This window comes from Vicugna pacos, chromosome 2, assembly GCF_048564905.1.
Source record: "Vicugna pacos chromosome 2, VicPac4, whole genome shotgun sequence".
Taxonomy (NCBI): Eukaryota; Metazoa; Chordata; class Mammalia; order Artiodactyla; family Camelidae; genus Vicugna; species Vicugna pacos.
In genome coordinates, this window is record NC_132988.1 from 76,597,044 (window position 1) to 76,618,883 (window position 21,840).

Consider the following 21,840-nt stretch of genomic DNA (forward strand, 5'->3'; position numbering starts at 1 on the left):
GTCGGCCTTTTGTCTCCATGTCCCTTGTGCTCGATGTGCTGAGCATTCCTACACCCAGGCTTCCAGCCTCAGTTTCCCAATTTCGGGCCTAGAGACCCCATAGGACTCCATACTCTGCAGTGAATCAGACTACTTGGTGCTTGATGATACTCTTTCTTGCCAGTGTCACTGCCCAGGAACTGGACCATGACTTATATTTTTCCTCCTCCCTCTCAGCTTCCAGTGGCTAGAGTTCATCCCTGAAAAGTCTAATTGCTCGCATCAGATCACGCAAATATTAACTGAGCATTGGAAGTCTTGGTCCCTCAGAGCTTTGTACTTACTGTTTCCTCTGCCCACAACATTTTTCTTTTTCTTTTGCATCCATCCATTCAGCAAATCATAGAGACAAAAGAAATGGAAAGGAATGACCTTGAGGCTCTTCCCCATATTTCTGCAATGTTTACTCCCTTACTTCCAGCAGGTCTCTGCTTAAATGTCACCTATGACAGAAGCATTACCAGTTGATGGTATATAAATTGACAACTTGCCCATCTCTCTCCTTCTCTCTTTATTTTGCTTGATTCTTTTTCATAGCACTACTACCATCTGACAGATTGCATCATTATTGTTGTGTTCTTTCTGTCTCCCCCACTGATGGATAAGCATTGCAAGAGGGAGAGAGACGTTGCCAGATTCAGTACCATGTCTCCTGTGCCTGAGACAGCAAATGGCACACAGGAGGTGCTCAATACATATGTATTGAGTGAATGAATCCAGGGAAAGTCTAGAGGAGACGAAGCCTGTGCTGGATCATACAGGATTTTCATGTAAGTACAGATGGGAAAGGCATCCTAAGCATAGGAAACAGCATTAGCTAAAGCTTAGAAGTGAGAAACAAAACAATGTACCAAGCCGTGGAGCATGAACAAATTGCTGCAGATATGTATAATGAAGCTGGAGGAGGGTGCAGGGCATAGGGTAACTAAAGGTAAGTCTGGAGAGAGAGGCCAGATCATTAGAGCCTTGGATTCCATGCTAAGGAGCATGGGCTTTATTTAGTAGGTAAAATGAGTGCCCACTGAAAAGTTCTGAGCATATATTTGGACTTTGTAATTCTAAGGTAGTCCCTCAAATTTCCAGCCCATTGTGTACACATATCATCCCTCAGTTATTGAATTAAATACTAATTTTGCAGATGTGATTAAGGTCCCAAGTCAAGTGACTTAAAGATAGGGAGAGTATCCTTGGTGAGCCTGCCCTAATCAGGTGAGCACTTCAAAGGGGCTGAGCTAGTCCGAGCACAAGAGATTCAAAACATGAAATAAATTTGGCATGAGGGAAACTCTCCATTGCTGGAGAGGCTGTGTGACAAGAAATGGGAATGGTGTGCGGAAGCTCAGGGTGGCCCCTAGCTGACAGGCAGGAGGGTAACTGGAGCCTCAATCTGACAAAGAAGGAACTCAATTCTATCAGCAACCTGAAGGGGCTGGGAACAACATCTTCAGTTCCAGCTGAGAACACAGCCAACCAACACCTTGATTTCAGCCTGGTGAGATCCTGAACAGAGAATCCAGCTGCTCTGTGTCTCCAGCAATGTGTGCTGACAAGTGGGTGTGGTTTGATGCCACCACGGTGGTAGTGATTTGCTATGCAGGGGCAGAAAACAAACAGGCTTCTGCTGCTGGACTGTGTGGAAAGCAGCTTTGCAAGGATTAAGACTAGAGACGGGAGACAGTGAGGGGCTTGCAGCAGTTATCCAGACACGGGCTGAGTGCCCAGAATCGCAATGAGGCCTCACTGCTGAGCTGAGCGCACCACCGCCTGTGAACTTGGTGCTGTAAACACCCAGCACTTGGGAGGAAGCTCCTTTCCACGGACTGGCCTCCTCCCCCGGCTTCTCCATCTTCTTGACAACATGGGGTTTGGGGTCCAAACACGTTTCCTGTCCAAGCACTTCGGAGTTGTGAAAATGAGTCAGACTTCTTACCAGTAGCTTCCTTCTGGATGCATGGACATATAGCAGTGGTTCTCAGCCCTGACAGCTTATGACAACGATCTCAGGAGCTTTTAAAAATAATGACATCCAACGTAACCCCTCAGAACCTTGCATGCAGCAAGGTCTCAGGTACTAGTTTTGGCTTGTTTTTCTCCACTTTCCCAGGGATGCTAATGCACAGCCATGGTTGCAATCAGCTGAAATAAGACAGACCTCAGTTTGAAAGTGTGGGACGTAAGGAATAATAATAAAATGTCATTTTCTCATCGATCTTTCTAACAGCATGATAAACTCTTCTTCCTCTTCTCTTCCTTGTCTCTGCAACGCTAATTCATCATCACCACCACCAGCAGCATGTTGTTGTTGTTATTGTTATTATTATTATTATTATTATTATTATTATTATTATTATTATTATCATTACTACTACTACTACATGAAACTCTGTTAATTTAACACTCTATAATTGATTTCAGGTAGTTGATGAGGAAACAACGGCTCAAAAAAGTTAAACAAATTGCCTTAAAATCACAGTCACTGTGGGCTAAGTACAGTCTCAAGCCCAATTCCATGCCCTAAATCCTTTTGTTTTTCACGACGACACCATTCCATAAGGAACTATAAAGAATATATTTACCGCTCTTAACATCAGCCGCCATCTACTGATCACTGCCTAGATCATCAAGTAAGTCTCTGATTTCATTGGATCCTAATATTGATGGTATGTAGTGAGAATAGATGCCTTCCCAGTGATACAGCTGAGGCTCAGACTGGTTAAAGAATTGGCCCAGGTTCAGAAAACAAATAAATGATAAATTCAGAGTATAGGTACCAATCTTCCGATTCCAAATCCAGTGTTCCCAACTGTACTCATTTGATCTTAGAAGACTTGGGCAGAACATCCTTGAAAAGGATATGGAAAACTCGAGTCCAAATAGAGTAATGAAAACAATACCCACTCTTTCTTCAAGTTTCTCTCCCACCCCTAAATTCTCCAAATGATTCGAGGCTCTCATTTGCCATTTGAAGAAGCAGTGGTAGACTGTACTTACTGAAAATTCTTGCTAATGGCAACAGTGCAGTGCCCCCCCAGAACAGTGACGCTGATAAGAGACGGTGTGCCGAAAACCACACGAATATACAGACACACATTCACACATGTGTGAACATGTGTGGGAAACACAAGACATGCCAGAACCCCAAAAAGTCCATCTAGATTATTCTGGGAAGTGAGCGATTTTTAAAATCTTTTTAAATTGCCTATTTCTATTTCTAAATTGTATACAGTAAACATGTAATAATTTTGTAATTTCAAAAAATTAATGAGTGATGAGAAGAGAGAAAAATGATAGTCCCTGAAATTCCTTTTTCCCTCCTGCCTTATCCATCCCGCTGTCATGTATTAGTACCCAACTCCACTTCTCCACAGTCCGCTTGATGTTGAGCCCAAATAAATCCCCTCCTTACTACCACTGTATTTATTCATTCATGACTGCAGCTACACACTTCTACTGAACGCACTGGCCCCTGGCGATAGAAAGATAAGTAATACTTTCTCTTTGTCCTCGAGAAATTTGCATCTAGCGTGCAAAACTAATCATGGGCTCTGATGATACAACTTAAGTATTAAAATGTAAGGAAAAAGCGACTCCATTTTCCACTTTTCATCTTGAGATCATGTCTTCATGGCTCCACTTATCTTTAGCTCAAAAGGGCCTACCCCTGGCAGCTGCTACGTTATGGGCAAGTCGCACAAATCCATCTAGAAACAGCACGTAATATTTATGGAAAGAAATGAGAGATAATGTCTGCGGTGGAAGATTAGACTTACATTTGTGGACTGTAAGTAGGGTGACCTCATTTATTGTTTAAACCTTTAAGATACTTTTGAGAATGGAAAGAGGTGGCATTAATCATTACCCTGGGACAACAGAAGTAAACCCTAAACCTTCCAAGAAAACTGGGACATATAAGGGACTCATAAGGGACTTAGGAAGGAAGTCATGACTTTTTTTCTATCGAGATGACTTCACAGAAACAAGGGTATTTACTCAGACCTTTTTCATTTGGTTTTGCAACAACGCTGAAATAATTTCCATTTGTGCACCATTCCACACATGGACCGACCACCTGTCTTAAGACTTTGCCATGTTGATACGGACCAGGACATTTCCATCTGGTTTCTCACCTGCACCCTAGGACATTTCTGCCCAGGAATTTGCTCCTCTGGGTCCTTTGTCTCTGCAGCCACACTTCCCACACTACAGCTGCCCTCAGCCTCTTCAGTGTGATGGGCAGAGGCAGGACCAGTCGCAGCTGCAGAAACAAAGGTAAAGGGCTCCCTGGAGCTGGCTGGTGGGTAAAGAGCAGTGGCTCAGGCTTTGCTGCTAGTACAGATCCCCCAGTTGCTGTGGAATACGATTTAGGGGTGTAATGAGGCAGCCCTGTCGTGTTCACTGCATGCATACACGCTTCATCGGTGCAGAATTCCACTCAGCAGATGAACACAGACAGATGCACATTTCCTTCACCAATGAAATATTTAACATGACAGGTGTGTTACCCATCAGGAAAGCTGCATACAAAACGCTTGTGGAACCCACGAGGTCTTCCCCACCCCGCCTCTCCTGCTTGGCTGGATTCTGGAAAGTGATATTCCTCCTGCAACTCTGTTCAGGTATTCAATTCCAAAAGTTACGGCCAATGGTATCCTTGGGAAGATAATTTAAAGGCTTTTGGCTTTAAATTAAGAATCCATTAGGATAATAAAATGTTTTCTTCGAGTTGATTGTTATTCTGCCTAAGGGATCCATGGGGGAGCACGGGATAAAAACTACGAGGAGAAAGGTTCCCGTCACTATGGAAACAGATTCATTTATTTTTATGGTCTGATTTCTAATTCCTCTCCCCCGGCAAAGCTCTCACTAACTTCTGATGCTAGGAGATTATGCTCGCTCAGAGGACATTTTGCCGCTTGGGGTAGTATTTCCTGCTTATTTGGGGAGGTGGGTTGTAGAGAAGGAGGGCTCAATAAACAGCCAAGATGCATAAGAATATCTTTACAAAGGGCTGACTCCAATCAGAATAGTCAACTGATTGGAGCAAAGAGGCCATATCCAGAATTCACTACCAATAGAGGGAAATACAGTCCTCTAACAGTTATTAGCTTGACATCAACCCTTAAAAATGCAGAACCCACACACAGAGGGGTTCAAGAAGCATAATTCCGGTATGAAATTCTAACCGCTGGTTATGTTCAGCCTGGAACTTATTGATCTATCACAACTGTATGGATGACATCACAAAGGGCAGCATTCTTTAGGGACAATCTGTTTCACGTCAATTATTTTTAACTTCATGGATTTCGCTATTTGCAGAGTTTATATTCTTCAATGGAATGCCGGATTCTCTCACGAGCAGTAGTTTTTTATTGAAGTATAGTTGATTTACAATGCTGTGTTATTTTCTGTCGCACAGCATAGTGATTCAGTTATACATATATATTTTCTTCTTCATTATCGATTGTTACAAGATATTGAATATAGTTCCCTGTGCTATACAGTAGGACCTTGTTGTTTATCTATTTCACATATAGTAGTTTGTATCTGCAAATCCCAAATTCCTAATTTATCCCTCCCCGACTCTTTCCCCATTAGTAACCATAAGTTTGTTTTCTATGTCTGTGAGTCTGTTTCTATTTTGTAAATAAGTTCATTTGTGTGATTTTTTAGATTCTACATATAAGTGATATCATATATTTGTTATGAGCAGCATTTTTGTGGATAAGTCAGTGTCTCCACTTCCCCTATTAGTAAAATGACAATCGTGATACACAACAACTTCCAGGAGCATCGTGATGGATATTGCTATTATGCCAAACACTCAGTCCGAAAACCGCTGGGGATATAAACAGCATGCTGATCACTGAACTCAATCTGCTTTCAGAGATCCCATATACTTGCTTATTTTCATGCCTGGTCAGTGTGCTGTGTGATCCCACACACTGTGAGGATGGGCAATTGCAGATCTTTGTATCAGAATCTGTTCCAGGCTCTGGGATGCAGACCAAAATAATATATGCAGAATTGGTACAAAGATCGGTGGAGCAATTCACCCATCAAGTCTGACTGCACGTCTACCACTCCCCTTTTAGGCGACTCAGAAGTGAACCATCAGTCCTGGAAAGCCACTGGAGCAAATCCAGCAAAATCATGATTCAGCAAGTTGGGGTTCAGGCAAAGTTCAATGCAGTGTGTGTGTGTTTGGCTGTGGGTGTGGGTGTGGGTGTATGAAGGGCGTGGGTGTGCTGAAAGGTTCCCTTGGGTGTGGCAGAACGTTCCCTATGTAATCTTTAGTGTAGAGATCAGACTATTTTAAGAATTGGTTCGAAAATGTCTGAATGTTGTGGTTTCATATTGCCAAAGCTTTGACCTCAGGAGACACCTGGATGTTTGGACCAAATTCTTCATCATTATGTTTGACACACGTGCTGTTCTTTGCTTATTTCAGTGCAAATATGCGCACAGCCCTTCATGGGGCTGCTTATCCCCTGTTTATCTGCTTCCCATCCAAGGGATTCTAAATGACAAAGAAAGTAGGATGCAGAGTTCAGTAAAAATATCTATAAGAGAAGAGCAAATAAGCAAACTTGGGATGGAAGGGTACATTTTGTAATACTTTATATTCCAAGGGCATATTTTCCAGAGCAGGGCTGGAAGAAGGGGATGTGCATTGAGGGTTTTGATCAAAGCACTGGTATCATGCTGAGTTAGAAATAAAAACCTAGAGATATATACATAATAGAAATATGGAGCAATGACACGGAAACCTTCATTTCACATCAATAATCATATACTGAGCGATATATGCCAAGTGCGATGCAGAAGGCCCTCGCTTCCTGGCTCCCGGTGAAATGTATAATCTAGTGGAGGATGCAAACACAAAAACAATGACTCACTGGAAAGAGGAAGCGGGAAGGAGGTGCCTTAGGTGATGCTAAGATTCTTACTTGAGTGACTAGCAAGAAATACAGGAGGATGAGCAATTAAATATTTTTCCAAATATTACAAAAGCAACACATGCTCAGCCCTCCTGGCTGCTGCCCCGCCCAGGGAAACAATACTAACCGTCTGCTGAATATCCTTCCATGGCCTTCCTCATGTCCTTTCAAGCACACAACACATATACACATATAGGACTTTTCTATTTTTGTTTTGTTGGTACAATAATTAGATAATATTATACATACTACTTTGCAAGTTGCTTTTTGACTTCAGAATACACCAAGGACATCTTTTCACATCAAATAGCTGCAGTGGCTATAATTCACTGTCATCTGTTCTCCCCAGAAGGGCATTTAGGTTGTTCCCAAGCTTATGGACAATAAACATGCTTACCTATAAACTTTTGTTGTTGTTATTAATGGAGATGCTGGGGATTGAACCCAGAGCCTCGTGCATGCTAAGCACGCATTCTGCCATTGAGCTATACCCTCCCCCCATACTCTCATGTAGAGACATGCCTTGATTTCAATAAGAGAACCCAAAAGTGGGATTGCTGGGTTAAAGGGTATATGTACTTTTCATTGGAACTGTGCCTTCCAGATTTTTTTTTCTCAAAGAATGTGAAGCAATTTTTGCTCTACGAGCAATAAAAGGAAATCCTTAGTGATGACAAGCACTTGTGAGGACTGGGGGCCTGGGTGGTGCAGAGGCGGGGGAGGGACCATAGTTTAGTTTGTTGACTAACGAAGCCTAGACGCCTGCTAGAAGTGAGCATGTTGATACCCAGCAGGCAATGAGATGTTTTCTGACAGGAAAGGATCTAAGTGTGAGTGAGGACAGAGGAGTGGGTGGGATCGCAGTGGGAAGAGGACAGAGCAGAGAAGGGTGGTGACTATGGATCCTAAGGCAGCTCCCCCATCACCAGGCTGAGTGGGAAAAGTAGGAACCAGCAAAGGAGGCGAAGGATGTGGCAACAGGTAGGAGAGAAGTGAGAAGATTCAGGCCTAGGAAAACAAGAGGAGGAGTTTCAGGAAGCAGTGTGTTCGACGGCGCCCAGCGCTGGGCGAGCTCTTTCATCACAGAGACGGGGACGTCCTAGACTTGGAGCACAGGAACGAGAGTTCCAGCTTCCAGGGTTTCTAAAAAAATTCTTCATCTGCGTCAACTCTAAGGAACAGAGTGATTCAGATACAGTAAATATCCTTCCTCCCAAAACCGTTCCAAGGCAAGTTATTCTCCCTCAGCAAAGCTGCCAACGCCTTGGAAAATGGACGTGTTGGAGTTTCATCTCATTTCCCCTCCCTCTGCTCTTCTTGGGAAAGAAGTGCTGGCAATCACAGAGTAAAAGGCCCTAAATCATTCACTGAGCGGAAAAACAGCCTCTAAATTATCAAAACCTGATTGCATCGGTGCTGACAGACAAGGCTGGAATGCCGAAATCCCCCTCCCATCAGCTTCTCTCTCCGGACGATGGAAACAGAGCCCTCACCAGCTTGTCATCAACACTCCTCTTGATGACAAGCTCTCAGTATGTCTGTGCACCACGTCATGTGATTATCTGCATCATACGCCTTGTGACATTGTCCTGTGTTCACAGGGGGGATCCAGGACAGAAAATGACAGGAATGGGCACACTTATGTATACACTTAAGATATTTAACCACCAGAGAACACTTACAACCACCTCCCCCACTTCCACTTGCTCATTTCCTGTATTAAGTGATGACCCAGCCGCCAACATGGGGGACACTTCAGACAAGAGCAGCCCTTTCATGACATGACGAGGCCCAATCCATGCTGGCGTGGCAGCACTGTGTGCAGAGGAAAGTGAGCTTTTCTACTCTGACCTCACGGAGTTAGGTGACGCTGAAGTATCGAAAGCCACCCCAGACAGGTTTTCAGGAGGACAGTGTTTGCACAACAGTGATAAAGGCTACCCTGGGAATTGCAAATTCGATTGGACTTATAGCAGTCACGCTTGCCTCTGGAAACTGGGAGGATGTGAGCTGCAGGAAAAAAAAACCCTTCTCTTCATACTGCCAGGAAATGAGTATAGATTGACAAAGTGAATGGGCACAGGAGACTGGCAGAGCCACGATAACTGCGGTCAGGCGGCCCCGGGCTGGTCCAGCCCAGAGAAGCAGGAAACATTTTGATGATGTTCAGGAGGATCTATTTCTGAGTACAGGTTTCCAGGCTGAGCCAGACTGAATATTGTTCTGCGTGTAAAAAAGGAACATTTGGATAAGAATAAACCAAGTGAGGTAAAGTCTTTGACCCAGGGCATCTTTAATTATATCTGCTTGATGGAGAGCAGTCCGAAAGGAAAAGAAAGACTTCCCATTCACATCCGCTTGCAACTTGGCAGAGGTTTTATCACATTTTTTGGCCAAGAAAAGCCAAGTCTCCTCCTCTTCACACACCCACCCCTATCATGCCTTCTTGGGCCACAGGGCTCATCCCATGTGTCAGAGAAGATGTCTCTGTAAGAATGAGGAAGCAAAGGTCTGTGAGGAGGAGGAGCCAGTACCTAACGAGAGCAAAGATGCTTTTGCATGAGGCAACCAGCGACTCATCAGACTTTTCATTCAGACAGACCTGAGTTCAGATTCTGTCTCAGCCCTTTTACCAGGTGCATGACCTTGGGCAAGTGATTGAACCTTTGCTCCCTATGTGGGAAAGAGGGGAAATAACACCCAAGCCTTAGGATTGTGGTAAATATTAGGGAGAAAAAGAAATAAGCAAACAGATGAACCCACACAGGCTCACATGCAGTGCCCCGGCACACAGTAGGCATCATCACAAGGTCATAATTATGCTGAGGATTGAAATAATCCTATAAAAATGTGCCTGAGTTGCCGACTTCTGAGTAATGAACCGGTCTTCTTTAATGTTAAATGCCAACAGCATTATTCAAGAAGCGTGTCTTCCCTGTTGTTTTTCTCATAAAACCCACAACTTTTTTTCTATCAAGTCGCTTGGAGGTTTTGGGGGGTGGGAACCCCACTGGACCCAGCTTGGGTTTTCATTTGATTGCAATAGGTTAGAGGAAGTTGGCGGATCAGGAAGCGATTTCTAACTCCTTACATGGCCCACGGAGTCCACATTATGACAGTTGGTCGCACTTGTCCCATAAGTCCTGCTGTGGGGCCACAAATTCTCGGCCACCTCTCTCATGAAATCCCCCTCTTCCACATCCACCAGTGCTCGTCTCCCACGCAAGCTCTGCTCATGCTCCCCACTAGAGGTGGCCTGGCCGGGGGTCCCAATCAAGAAGGCTAATTGTGATCAGAGAGGGCTGGGGTTAGGGGGTAGGACCCATCAGTCCAGGAATGGTAAGAGCCAGAGGGGTGAGCCCAGGCCACTGTCTCCACACCCCGCACACATCTGTGTAGCAGCTCATCTGTGCCAGACCCAAGCTAGGCATCAGCGACAGAGTGCAGAACAAGCCATAGTCCCTTGGTGTCTAGTAAGGGGTGTAGACATGTGAACTGCAGTTGTAACATTGTCATTATTGCCCACGACTGGGGACATACAGGGTGCACAGAGATGCGCTCCTAACCCAAAGTGGGGAAAGTCACCAAGGGTTCCCCAAGGAAATAAGATTGGAAACCAAGTAGGAATCAGCCAGATGAAGGAGACTGGGATGAGGATGAGGAAGAAAGAAGTTTCCTAGCAGAGGGAGCAGCACCGTAGGGTGAGCGAGCTGGCAGGGGAGCCCACGCACGGTCTGTCTGCCGAAGAGACAAAGGCTGGGGAAACTGTGCAGTTCAGCAGACCCCAGGGTAGGGTGTCATGAATGTATAGATGTGGAAACAAATGCCAGCTCTGCAATCTTCTCTGTCCCCTCTGCATGACTATAAGCAAATGATTTAACCCCTCAAAACATCATGTGTCATTTTTGTGGAGGAGATTATAATGTCCTCCTTTTGGGATACTGAGGTAACAAAATTAAATAATGTATTAAAAAGTCATCCAGCATCTTCCCTGACGCCAAGTACGCACTCAGGGCACGCTAGTTGTTGTCAACATCCTGCCTAAGGTGGCAGGACTGAGGCTGCAGAGGGGAGGTGGTTCAGCTGAGTCCAGATCACGAGGAGGCAGGAAGGGAAGTGAGCACCCAGACCCAGGCGATGCTCTAACTGCATCAGACCTTCCTGTGTCTGCTCTTTATGGTTGTCAGCACACGACACAGAGACAAGTACACACCAGTCCACACAAAAGCCCAGGAATGTGACTCTGTTAATAAAGCAGCCTTTCACTTTGTCCGTCTGCCTCTGCTGAGAATTCTTTCTCAACAGGCTCAAAAGGCCGCCACACATTTGGCGGGCTTTCCAATTTGGGGGTCTCTCTATCCACTAACAACTCGGGCTCAGCTTTTCAATGTGGGGGGCTCTGCTCACATTCTGGGTGGGAAAATTCATTGTCGTGCAGGACTGTCCCTCACATAGCAAGACGTTTAGCATCTCTTGCCCCATCCACTATATCCAGTGGTCCCCTCTGTCTCTGTGACAGCATGTTGCTAAACACCCTTCAGGTTGGACTGTCCACCACTGAGAACCAGTTCTTTAACCAAGAGTATTTCGAAAACATCCCTTAACCAAGGAAGATTAGAAACTCTTATCCTGGAAAAGGTTTAGAGAGGGACCTGGAACTTCAAAGTAATAGGCTCTACTAAAGGTAAGTGCTTCAGAATACATCCATGGTGCAAGCTAAACTGATAAATACAGAGCTCTTCAAAGGAAAATCCCAACTGAATAAGTGATGTTCATGTTATTTACACCTTTCTATCCTACCTTCACCTACGAAGAAGAAATAACCTAAGTAGGGATAGTAAGTTCTCATTTGTGCTGTAGAGTAGACCAATTCTGTGTGTCTGGTGAGTACTCACAGAGGACAAAGCAGAAGCTGGCACAAATTATGCAAATGGAAAGTTATAGTTGTGTTACAGAATCGTCAGCAAATTAATTTCTCAGGCTATTTTAAAGAGTTATCAGGCACTGGCTTCAGAGAAAGCAATGCCTAGCTTTAAGTCCTTATATCATCTTGCAAAAATGATTCAAGGCTGATCAGAGTTTGTTGCTTAGTGTTCTTATTGGATGCACTGAACGCCACTTCCCCATATGTCCACCTTGCTCCTCCTTAGAGGGTGAGATAAAATACCGCAGCATATGTCACTAAGGAGATAACACTGGGACTCCAGGCCAGGGGAGGGATCGGTAGGTAGATACCAAGTTCCATTCCAGTGTCACTTTCTACCGTCCGTTCTGGGTCCGAGTCACCCTCTGCTCTGTTAGCCTGGTGTCCTGAGACCAGTCGGGGTGGCTTCAAGATTTGGAAATCATCTGTGCCCCTGGGGATACAGATTAACTCTGCCCCGAGGTCTGCTGCCACCGCCTGCCTCTCACACACTCTGCAGGCAGAGCGGCCCATGAAAGGCATCCCATATGCTGCCTTCCCGTCAACGGCGCGGCTCTGGCCGGCCAGCCGGTGCGCCCCTCTCCAGCTCTGCTCCTCAGCCCTTAGCGAACAAATAAGGACGAGACCCAGAGGGAAGACAATCAACCCTGCTGTTCCTAAACTCCCAGCCCCGTGAGCTTTGCTGTTAAACAAGGTTGCTGTGTTTTACCTTCAGGGCAGAGAAACAGCGCACATTTTCAAAAGGATTTTTGAGATATTTGGGGTAGATAAACAAGCCTGCTAGAGGTCTATTGAAAATCCACAGTGATGAACATAAAGAAAGAATTAAGCATGGTTACCTAGCCACAAAGCCCACTGTTGGTCCAGCCGGGTTATGCACTGAGGGAAGAATGCAGAAAGAGAGAGAGAGAGAGAGAGAGAGATGTTCGGGAAAACGTGTGACAGTAAGTAGCGTGTGTACCAAGCCACATCTCCACGGCTTGTTTTTTTTTCTTTTCTTTTTTGGAAAAGTGAAAAAACAAACAAACAAACAAAAAGCTGGTAATAATTTTCTCACTTTTAATTTTTTATGTGAAATATAGGATAAAGTCTAAATCAGATCAATCAAATTTTTAAAAGGCAGTGGTGGATCATTTTAAATGTTTCAAAGGCATAAGATAAATCTAACAAAGGACAGTGGTAGTAGCACATCCTGATATTTCCCAAACTTGGGTTATTTTCTCATTCAAAAGATATGGCAGCATAAGACTAGACATATAAATTCTTGACAAGGGTGCCAAAACAATGTAGTAAGGAAAGAATAGACTTTTCAACAAATGGTGCATATCCATTTGCAAAGAAATGAAGTTGGACTCCTTCCTCACACCATAGATAAAAAATTAACTCTAAATGGATCACAGACCTAAATGTCTAAACTAAAACTATTGAAAATCTTAGAAGAAAGCACAGAAGGCAACCTCATGACCTTGGATTAAGCAAAGTCTTCTCAGATACAATATCCCAAGGAACAAAAGAAAAAAATATATAACTTGGACTTCCTCAAAATTAAAAATTTTGCGCTTCAAAGAATACCATCAAGAAAGTGAAAAAATGAGCCACAGAATGGGAGAATGTATCTGCAAATTACATGTCTGATAAGGGATTTGCCTCGACAATGAACAGAGTAGAATTTTGCCAGATTGGAGGGTAGGGAATTCTGGGCAAAGGCAAGAGCCTGGAGGAGTGACAGTGCTGGGTCTGTTGAAGGAATAAAGAGCAGTGGCACAGACGTTGGGGCAACAGGACAATGGTGGGTAATGAGACTTTACAGGAAGGGAAAAGATGCACAAGTCAGGTCTCAAAAGATGCAAGGTAATCTATGTCTGTGAGTCTGTTTCTGGTTTGTAAATCAGTTCATTTGTGGGTTTTTTTTTAGATTCCACAGATAAGTGATATCATATGATATTTGTCCTTCTCTGTCTGACTTACTTCACTTAATATGATAATCTCTAGTTCCATCCCGGTTGCTGTAAATGGCATTATTTCATTCTTTTTTATGGCTGAGTAATATTCCTCTCAAATTCTCACTTCAACACCGGACACTGATGAATGAACATGCAGATTTTAAAAGAGATTCCAACTCTCATTCCCATCTCAGCACGATGACTCTTTCCCTCACTTCAGCCAAACTTCATACAAACCCAGGTTTTTTCTAAACAGTAATTCACACTATGCGATGTCATGACTTGGCCTATAACATTTCTTCAGCTCCAATCAAGTCATCCCCAGGCTGACAAATCTTCAGTGGTGAAGATGCAAGCATATGAATTGAGGCAGAGGTCAATCGAAGTGGGCTGGGAAGATGAGAGAAGGCACAGGAATAGCATTCCTGGGAGAGATGGGCTTTGGATCTGTTTTGGAAAATGAGTGTCTTTTGGATACCTGGAAAGGAGAAAGTGATTCCGAATAAGGACGGAACAAACAAAGGCCCAGGAAGAGGTAGAAATATGGCAAGATGACAGGTATACTCAGCCGTCTCCTGCTATAGGCTGAATTCTGCCCCCCTCAAAATGCATGTGTTGAAGCTGTAAGCCCCACTCTCCACTCCCAGGACCTCAGAGTATGACTGAAGATAGGTCCTTAAAGAGCTGATTAAGTTAAGTGAGGCCATTAGGGTGGGCTCTAATTCAATCTGACTGGCGTCCTTACACAAAGAGGAGATTTGGACACACACACAGAGGCACCAGGGATGCACACGGAGGGAAAACCCATGAGCACAGCAAGGAGACGGCCAACCACAGCCAAGGAGAGAGGCCCTGGAAGAAACCAATCCTGTGAGCACCTGATCGCGAAATTTCAGCCTCCAGAACGGCGGAAAAATAAACGTGCTGTTTAAGCCAGCCAGGCTGTGGTATTGCGTTACGGCAGCCCTAGCAGATGACCATTCAGCCACGCCTCCCCTCCTCCCTCCCACCTGGCAGAGCCCACCTCCCACCACAGAGTCTCCCAGCTGCCCCTGCAGCTAAGCCACGGACAGCTGGACCCATCCTGGAGCAGAAGGGAAAGTCGACTGAGGGGCGCAGGGAAAGGTGTTCTTCCATCATAAACAGGAGAGACAGGTGCTGGCAGGAGGTCCTGCCTAAAACTCTGGGCTTCGAGGACAGAATCCCTGGGGTTGTGGCGGTCACCTTGGACCACGAGGTGAACCTAAGAAAATGACAGAGAGGCTGCTCCAGCACCCTTGACAATATCGAGCCCCGAATCAACTCTGTAACTGCCATCCTTAGATTTCTTGTCATGTCCCGTTGTCTAAGCCCATCTTAATTGGATTTCTTACTTGTTTGGTTCAGGGAGGAGAACGGGAGAGATCACATTAGTGAAACCAAATAGACCCAGGTTTTGGAAAAAGGCCTCTGAGGGCTTTGTAGAAAGCAATGTAGAAACGTGGGGAAGAGAAAGAAGAATTAGAAATAAATGCGCAGCCTCTGGGAGCCTGTGGAATGGGAACACCTCTAAGGTGGGCCACTTTCTCCTCTGGAGACGTGTCCGTTTTCTCAGCCCATCTCTCTGAGCGTGTGGCTCAGGGAGGGTTCAGCCTGCGAGGAGGAGGGGCTGTCTTTTCTAAAACGGCTGAGAGTGGAACTGAGTCTGGGGTAGCAATGGAAAAGAGATTCAGAAGGCAATCCTGTTCGCGGGCCAAGTGGATGCTAATACCTGCTGTTAAAGAAAGTATCTCCACTACTCACATCAGACCTTGAAGCACAGAACCCAGTGCTTGCTATCTGTGGCCAGGTTTACAATAATTCACGTGAAATTCTTTTGAGCTGTAAAAACCTCGTGAACTGTGAGCCTGTACAAGCTTTGCAGTGAGAGTCTGGGGGCCTGATGTCTGTCCGAAGTCTATTGCTAACCGAATGACCTCAGACAAGTCACGACTTCTCTGGACCTCAACGGCTTCAGAACAGAACAAGGGAGTTTGATGGTTTAATGAGAACAATGGCCCTTCTTTTTTTTTTTTTAGCAGTGGAACTCTTTCTTGAGATAAATCATATTCAAACCCCCAATATCGGGGGGAGGGTATAGCTCAGTGGTAGAGCGTGTGCTTAGCATACATGAGGTCCTGGGTTCAATCCCCAGTACCTCCATTAAATAAATAAATAAATAAACCTAATCCCCCCTCCCCGAAAAAAAGACCCAAATAAAAAAAAATAAAATTTTTAAAAACCCAGTATCTAATAATCAAAGTGGCATCAGTCATAATTCACAGTGATTGCATATCTACACTCTGCCAGGCTTTGTTCTAAGCACTCTAGGTAGACAACCTCATTTAAATTCTCACTCTTAACACTATAATGTAAGAAATTTTATGGTCATTCCTGTTTTACAAGTGAGGAAACTGAGGCACAGAAAAGTTAAGAAACTTGCCCAAGATCACACAGCTAGCACAGAGCAGGGAGTCTGACTCTCCAGTCTTGGCTCTTAACCTCCAGACTAAATGGAAGCCCTGTTTGGCATGTGTGTGTGTGTCTGTTGTCTGTGTGCCTGCATGTGTTTTATGTTATGGGGAAAGGGGCAGGTGAAATTGTTCATACAACAGAGTCCAGAAAACTTGGCTTTCTCATTCATCCCCTGAGGTTGCCCTATGGCACCCTCCAGAGACCTGGGGAACCACAGGGGAAAAAACCCACCAATCTACATGCTCTTCAGTGCAGTAATGTATTAACCCGGGAGGCAGGGGGAGGTCATCTGAATGGGTTTTGTGGGGCGAGGGGAAGTATGATACAACTGGAAAACAAAGCAGCATAGTAACCCCATGTTTTGGTTTGTTTTTAGTTACTTTATTATGTTTAGTTAATTTATTTTAAATTCTAATTCACATCAATAGCCATGTGAAGATCACACACTCATACACATAAAGGAAAAAGAGCTGAGATTAAAATTTTGAGAACCACTGATTAGATAGCTCTTCAGATCTGTGAATTTTAATTTCCCTGGTTCTGCCCTTTACTCAGTTTCTGCTCATTCTCACCACTCGTTGCTCAGCTTCCTAACCCTGTGTCAGGAAAGGTGGGTCACACTCCCTCATTTAGATGCGCACTTGTGTGACAGGCCAGCCACTGAGTCCTACTAGGATAATAATCATTAGAAGAGCTCACATTTATTGCATGCTTATTATGTGCCAGAAACCACAATAAAGATTTGTATATACGTAAACTGATCCTCACATGATCCCACACATCTACTATGTGCTAAGCAGACTGTCTTCGGGAGGCCTTTTTGAACCTCCTGGCCTAAGAGAAGTGGCCCTTCTGTGAGCTCTCATCACACCTGGCACATGCCTCTAACATAGCACAGAGCCAATCACACCGGTTCATGTGACACATCTGCTTCCTGAATAAACTATAAGCTCCTGGAGGGCAAAAACGTTGTCTGATATATCCTACATTTCTCATACTAGGCAGAGGGACTGGCACACAGTAAGCACTCAATAAATGTTTGCCCAACACTGGCAGACACTTTCACTTAGCTACCCCAGGTGCCTCCTGAGCCCATCATCCCTCCTTGGTCACTTCCACTCTGGAGACTGGAAAAGCTAGGTAACGTACCAGGTTTTCAAAAAAATTCTGGGAAAGATATTTCTCTTCCTAACATTATAAAGTCGTCTGACAAGAAAACTCTGTGAGGATACGATGCTTAGTGCTACTGCAGCCATTCTGTGATGATGAGGGAAAGGCCAAGAGAATCACAGGAACCCAGGACCAGATCTTTGATATCTTTGAGCCACTGAACCTTTCTTAGGATCACCTCTCTCCAAGACTACTTGCTGTGTAAGAGAAATAAACTGTTTATTAAAACCACTAGGAGTTTCTGTTACTTCCAGCTTAAAGCATTCCTTTTTACATATGAACGTTTTGAAATCAATAAAAACTGTTCTCTAACCTTAAAAAAAGACCCCTTAAAAGAGGGTTACCAGAGTAAATACAAGACACCAGATTAAATATAGTACTTGTTAAAGACAGTGAGTAATTTTTCAGTGTTAAGTATGTCCATTCAATACTTAGGACATACTTAGATTTAAAAAAAAACTTGTGGTTTATTAGAAATTCAAATTGAACTGGGTGTCCTGTATTTTTATTTGCTAAATCTGGCAGCTTTTTCTGAATAGTAGTAAACAGCTTCTAAGAGAAGCAGAAGAGATGCTTATATCTGGACATCTGATTTAGCAAACACAACCACTCCCAGGATGAGATAACAGCAATCATAACAACGTGCATCACACGATCCTTCACAGGTTTCATGCAAGTTTCATAGACATGACTCATTCAGTAACTAGCTGATGTTTACATTTTATAAAATCACTGGATCCTAATGGGTTTTCTGTCCGAGGTGGCAGAGCTGGTAAGTAAACGAACTGAAATCTGAACTCACATCTCCAGATTTTTGGTCCTATGCTGTTTCTTTTTAATTGAGGGTCTCAAACTTTTTTGGGGTGGTGGTGGTAATTAGGTTTACCTATTTACTTTTTTTAGAGGAGGTACTGGGGATTGAACCCAGGACCTCATGCATGCTAAGCATGTGCTCCACCACTTTGAGCTATACCCTTCCCCTGAGGATCTCAAACTTTTACATCAGAATTACCCGGAAAGCTTATTAAAACACAGACTGCCGGAACTTCACCAGTCGTAGGTCTAGGGTAGGGCCCAAGAATTTGCACTTCTAACAGGTTTCCAGATAATGCTGGTGCTGCTAGCACGGACAGTACACTTTTTGGAAATCTGCTGCTTTATACTAAGGCAACTTTTTTCTAGCAGGACAGAATCAACAAACATCTATCCTGTTTCCAAGAAGAGAAAAACCTAGGTGGTATATCAAAGCCAAAGAATAACACATTAATTGCAAAGGAAAATAAGCCCTCTTTTTCTTTGACTTGCATTACTTTGAGCTTGCAAGATAAATGCGTATGTGGAGAAGCACGTGAAAAAGAACCTACTGCACTCTCTTGAATACTGCTTTTTATCCATGGGTAGAGATGCTGCCCAAACAAGCTGGAGGTGGGTGTGTGTGTCTCTGTGTCTCTGTGTGCTGCATTTCTGCAGGATGGGCTGCAAGAAGCTTAGGGTCACTTACAAAACTGCTCAGGGGCCTGGAAGTGGGAATCCCTGTTATCCTCATCTCTACAATCACGTGTGGCTCAGGTAGTGAAATTTGACCCTCTGGATGGTAAACCAAGCAATAGCCTTCTTTTAGCCAGAGTAAATTACATCCTCCCTCTTTGTTTTCTCCTCTCCTTGTCTCCTTCATACTCCCACAGCAGCCACCTACCAGATAGGAAGATAAAACAAATGAAGAGGAGTGGCCGATTGGAAGGCAGTCAAGTATGGTTGCCAAACCACAGGCAAGCGGCAGGTGTGATGGAGGGACGACGTGGAAGAGAAGAGAGCCATTTAGCCTCTGAGTCTCTGAGTGATAATTCCGCTGTCTACATAAACAGTGGCTGAGAGCATTAAAAATAAATAGAATCATACCGCAAACATGGCCCATATTCTTGGGGCCTCCCTCTGTGGGCAGGTCCTGAAAGTTTCTTGGGGACCTGCAACACTCCCCAGCCAACCCTGGACCCTCTGGTAGGTAAACCAGGACCCCTCACCGCATTTCCAGGTCAGCAACTACTTTTCGTCTGTCCAGATAGCTTCTTCCACCGTGAGACAATGAAGAGCACTCAGTGTCACTTATTAATTTTCAAAAACATTAACGTTGCATAAAACTACAAAAAACGATACAGCCACACTCATTGTACTATGATCCAGGCTGAGCAACTGCTCCATTTGGTTGTCTGTCTTCCAGGTTTTAATATTTTGTTTTAGTGGAATTAAATGACAGATACAGTCAAAGATCTTCAGCCACCTGTCCTTTTCCCCTCATCCTTCTCAGGCAACAAATATCATGAGTTTTGATACCTTATATTCCATTTTTAAAAGTTTACATACATAAACATGCATTACAAAGCAACCCAAAATACTATCGTTTGTACACAAGTGATTCATATTGAGTGTTGTGTTCTTCTCCTTGTTTTCACACAACATAAAGTTCTTGAGATCTAACCAGTTGATTTAGATGATCCCTTTTCACTGCTCACTTTATTTGCCCATTCATTCCTCTATAGTGGACATGTGGACTAATTCTAACTTTGTGTACGCTTATAAACAATACTGCAATGTCCATCCTATTACATGGCCTGGTGCACATACACCAGAGTTTCTGCTGGGTATGGACACATAAGTGGGAGTATTAAGACCTATGTATTTTATCTTGAATTTTACTAGATGCTTCAATATAGCTTGAAAGTGGGTTTTATATTCCCAAGACCAGTGCAGGAGGATACTATTCCACCCACATCGAGACAGCTCTTCAAATTATCAGACTTTTTAGTTTTTGCTAATGTCAGACTACAGTAAAAGGTGTCTGCCTCACGGGTGTTTTAATTCACATTTCCTTGTGACCCATTAAGTTTTTTTCTGATTCAGTTTCCTTCTCTGTCAATTTCCTGTTCACATTCTTTGCTCATTTTTCTATGCAGTTATTTATCTTTAGTCTACTGATTTACAGAAATCCATTTAAACATATATTCTGAACAATAATTTATGTATATACATAGCAAGTATCTTCTCCCTGTCCTTGGCTTGTGTTTTAACATTATTTATGAATTAGTTATTAGATAAAGAAGCTAAAAGAAGCAATCACAGACAGTGCACTTGGCACCATCACATACAATCCTTCAGTGGGCTGGGGGGAAAAGAAACTTAGATTCAAAAGCAAAGTTGTATTTGGGGAAACCAACATTTAAATAAATAACCTAATTACCCCCCCCAAAAAAATAAAAAACATTTAAAGGCATGTCTAAAGCCACAAATTCAGTGCTCACTCCACCACAAACCAACATGCTTGCTCATGTGTTTCCTCTTGCAGAAACACTGTAAAGTCTCATCACAGTTAAAGTGGGCAACAAGAGACTTTATGGCAACAGAAGTATTTTGGGACATTTGTTAAAAGGCCAGAGATTTTTCTTCCGTAGGACTGGGGTGAGTCCCACAAACATGCATGGCAAACAAGCTTCAGGAGACAAAGATGTAGCAGGTCAGCAGGCCAGACTTTGAGAACGCTCTTGACAGAGTTGAGAGACCAGAGTACTTACTGAAGCTGATAGGGTCCCAAGGAGGTCTGGGGTTCCAGCCACCTGCCGGAATGTTGGACATGTCTCTCCCCTGTTGGTCTACAGACTCTGTGAGGACAGGGACTTTCCTCTTCCGTTTTTTTTGCCAGCATCTAACATCGTGCCTGACTCAATAAATAATTGCAGGATGAAGAAATGCTCCATGTATCACATTCCACAGGTAACTGCCCATGGCTCAGAAGAGTCTTAGGAAGGCTTGCAATTAGCCTCAAATTTTAAACTTCCCTCTTCTGCTGAAAGGGAGGTAGGCAACAATAATTCATTCCACATGCCAAGTGCTCTTGACCTTAGTTAATTCATACCATTGACCCTCTGCCCCGAGAGTTGTCATCTGAAAGTATGTATTATGAAAATAAACATTCCTAATTATGGCTGTTTCTATAAAATGACAGTCAATTCAGTGGAGAAGGAAATTTATCTAAGCTCTTTACTGTGTGCAAATCAAACACCCAGGCATTTCTTTGGAAGCGGATCCTCAAAAAGTACTTTTTAGGATCTCTTCAATACCTTCTCTTTCACCTTGTCCTGGTGCCACAAGGCAGAACAAGTTCCTAAAATCTCTGGGAAGCAAGTATGATTCATTGGGCCTAAGCTATTAGTCCCAACAATTGCCTGCATCCGGTTTAGACCATCTCTGTCTTTGATCAAAGCTGTCGGCATTTTCCTTCCTCTGTGCTTTAGTCATACACTATTGAGATGATCGGTGGATCTGCTCTCCAAAGCAGGCC

General features: G+C 43.8%; 1 protein-coding gene across 1 annotated transcript in view; it reads right to left on the reverse strand.

Moving 5' to 3' along the window:
• Positions 1-21,166, reverse strand: part of RASGEF1B (RasGEF domain family member 1B) — a 181,455-nt gene extending 160,289 nt beyond the window's left edge. The window contains exon 1 of the mRNA XM_072942199.1: positions 21,074-21,166. The gene's annotated coding sequence lies outside the window, so the exon portion shown is untranslated. The remainder of the gene's footprint in view (positions 1-21,073) is intronic.
• Between the last annotated feature and the right edge of the window lie 674 nt (positions 21,167-21,840).